The 3,642-nt window shown below is 39.5% G+C and overlaps 1 pseudogene; it reads left to right on the forward strand.

Moving 5' to 3' along the window:
- The first annotated feature begins 854 nt into the window (after positions 1-854).
- Positions 855-1,622, forward strand: LOC149167470 (putative cinnamyl alcohol dehydrogenase 1 pseudogene; annotated as a pseudogene).
- Positions 1,623-3,642: the final 2,020 nt, after the last annotated feature.

Below are 3,642 nucleotides of genomic sequence, written 5' to 3' on the forward strand. Positions count from 1 at the left end.
ATATCACCTCTGTCTCCTATGGATTCTGTGGGAATATCTGACTCAACGTGTCACAGTGCTGGATCAGCTTGCAAGCGTCTTTATCAGTTAAAAAAATGAGGATCTGTGGCGAATGGTTTGCCAAATGCATGGGGCAGTAAAACAACACGTGTGTTAGAAACAGTTCCAGGTGCTAAAAGGCGGAGGATGGAATTGGGATGCGGTGCGAAGAATGGCACAAGTTATTCCCAAACCACCATACACATTCATTATAATTATTGTCACAATTTTATCCTCTCACGTATTTCATTGCTTTGGAATTGTCGGGGCTTCCAAGTTCAACAGAACCTCACAACCAAATTGTAGCAGGGTGTACTGTCTTGCCTTATGTTACCAACTCGGGTTCGTCTCTTCTCCGCAGATTATCTTTACTTACAATGGGTGGTGGGTATCCCTTTTCCTAATGAAATGGAGGAGGAGGCAATTCTCAGTTCACCTGAGGTCTTAGACACCGGAATCACAAGTCTGCTTCGGTGGAGGCGAGGATTTCATGCCCAGTCGATCCGTCCCATCCAAGTCTGGTGGACGTTAAAATTTAATTTAATGTCATTTATTTATAACTTTAACAGGGTATTGGATCGACCCTGTCAGATCTGCAAACATCGAGCTAAGAGCAGCTTATCGGATAGTCCATAAAGTGAAAGGTGCAACAGGGATCTGCAAACTCCGAGAGTAGTACAAAGACAAAATGATAAGAAAATTCTCAAGAAAGCAGTGTGAATTTCCCAAGCTATGATGCAACTATGGTTGCCAAATAAGCATGGATTTACATTGTGAGCTTTGAGGTTCTCTAGCTCAAACTCGGCAGGTATACCATGAATACTAAAGAAGACAGCAAGGAGAACTGTTCAGGGTGGGAAGCTCGAGATCCATCAGGTGTTTTGTCACCTTACCAATTTAACCGAAGAGTCCCAGGCCTTGATGATATCTCATTAAAGATAACTCATTGTGGAGTTTGTTACGTCGATGTTGTATGGACCCGGAATGAACATGGTGATTCAAAGTATCCATTGGTGCCAGGGCATGAAATTGTTGGAATTGTGAAAGAAGTTGGCATCAATGTAGTCCATTTTAAGGTTGGCGATCATGTTGGAGTGGGTACATATGTCAACTCCTGTAAGCGGTGTGAATATTGTAATGAAAGAATGGAAGTCAATTGTGCAAAAGGGTCTATTTTCACCTTTAATGGTATCGATGTAGATGGCACAGTGACGAAAGGAGGATATTCTAGTCATATTGTTATTCACCAAAGGTACTGCTTTAAGATACCAGACAATCTACCACTGGCTTCAACTGCACCTTTGCTCTGTGCAGGAATTACTGTTTGCAGCCCTATGATTCGTCATCACATGAATCATACAGGCAAGTCTCTTGGAGTAATTGGGCTAGGAGGTATTGGTCATATAGCAGTAAAATTTGGAAAGGCTTTTGGATTGAATGTAACAATTTTGAGCACATCTGCATCAAAGAGGGATGAAGCATTGAGCATTCTTGGAGCAGATAAATTTTTATTGTCATCTGATAAACAACAGACAGAGGTGCTGCAGTGGGGAAACATCTTTGTGGATCAGCGACAGATTTGACCCTCCGATGCTGTCTTAGTGAACAAAACCATAACAAATATGTATCTGAAGATACCAACAGAGGAGGAAATCATCATTACATAAAAGAAAGTTCCAGCCAAAGTATCTCCAGAAAACAGATTACTTCTTGCAAGAAATGGTTAAAGAACTTGAATTACTTATGGTTGAGTTGTAAACACCACATATTTGGTGGTTACCTTTGTGGCAAGCAATCTGGAGTTTCCATTTTCATGCTGTTGTTAACTGTATTGGCCATTTGTTCATTAAATTGGGTTTTATGCATACTCGAATGGTCCATGAGGATACTTCACAATCATTTGAGGTGGATGATTCATTGATCTAATTGAACATCTGTCAAAGTTGTGTTCTTCGTGTTTTAGAATCTATTGAAGTGGCTGTAAGAAAAGGTGTTTTGCAGTGAAAGGTTCCAGGTTGGCAGGGCTTGCAGAGAAATCTGGGCATGCTGTTTGAGTTTTATAGGAAAGGTATTGACATTGAAGTCTGGCAGTTGAACAGGATTACTTGCAAGTTGTTATTCATTTGTTGAGGAAAATGTGAACAATCAGCTGAAAGAGAAATATGGGGAGAAGGTAGCAGGAATGCAGAGAAGTGATGAGACTGTGTATGATGCAATTACACAGCAGTTTCGTAGTGCGCTACGAAACTGCTGTAGCTGCATGTTTCAGTTCAGCCAATCAATTATGATTGACAAATCATCAAATCTTTCTGAAAGATGTTGTCTTCACGCATGAAAAAATGGCCAGCACATCAAAGACGTGGCAGCCTGTTCTATTTTGAGTAATCAAAATTTATTAATTATGCTTCTTTGGATTCGAATATTGTGAAGCACATCAAAGTCCGACAAACAGGGGCCTATGTTCCAGGGTAATAGAAAAGATGTGTCATTGAAGACAAACATGGAGCATTAAAAAATTCATCACAGCCACCGCCAAAAAGAGAGCAGATGTCAAAGAATGAAGTTCATGGTAATTAAAGCCATCAAAGCTACCGCTGTAGTAATCCACTTGGCAGAAAATGAATCTTAATTGTAATAAATGCTATGTCCAGCATGATGTAGAATTAGAATCTTATTTGTTTTAGGTTTCTAGAGCTGTCAATTAGTAGTAAGTGGCTTTTATTAGTTAGTTTAAAGGTGAATAGGTGTCATGAGAAAAGGACTTCGAGTTCCCCTCAGATGAATCGGAGTCAGGTAGAAGAACTTTATAAATAGCTGAAACAGAAATAAATGGGGGTTGGATGTTTTTGAGAAGTCTGTTTTTGGTTTATGTCTAAACAAGTTTCAGTAATGCAAATGACTGTGTTTTCTTCTCAGGATTCACAATGGATCTTTTTGTTCAAATGTGTGATGGTATTCTTTCTTTAAGGTTCTTTTACAGTTTGGTTAATGCATAATCACTCAGAACTCATGAATCATGCTCTGACTTCCTGTATGCCTTGACAAACTGTGGTTTCAAAGTTATGTTTGAACATATAGATGTAAAGTGCCCTGATTTCTATGAAAAGATAGTGTTTTTGTTTGCTGAGATATGAGAGACTCCATAAGCCCAATGGGAAGCAATTCTGTCCAGCCAGTACATTTTTCATGTGTCTTGTAAGAGTTAGCCATCTTGTTCAATATCAATAATCTATGAGAGAGCCCTCTCAGACTAAGGAGGCTAAGCCTTAGTCCAAAGCCTAGTTTGAAATAGTTACACAGAATCTTGCTGATTGGCAGCCTTCAGTGCTGGATTTTGTGATAACACATTCTATGCAAAACCTTTTTCCACAAGCCTGGCTTTGTGCTTGTCAAGTGAGCCATCAACTTTATACTTGTTCTTGTAGACCCACTTGAAGCCAATTGGTTTGGTTCCCAATGGGGGATCAACTAGCTTCTAGGTTCCATTCTTTATCAAGGCATCATACTCCTTTTGCATAGCTTCTTTCCATTCATCATGAGAAGCAACTTCTTTGAAGGAAGTTGGTTCAAAATCTATAGACAAATTCAATTCACAATCATATG

Source organism: Pinus tabuliformis, chromosome 5_1 (genome assembly GCF_031772625.1).
Source record: "Pinus tabuliformis cultivar Carrire ecotype Pingquan chromosome 5_1, CPIR1, whole genome shotgun sequence".
NCBI classification, from domain to species: Eukaryota; Viridiplantae; Streptophyta; class Pinopsida; order Pinales; family Pinaceae; genus Pinus; species Pinus tabuliformis.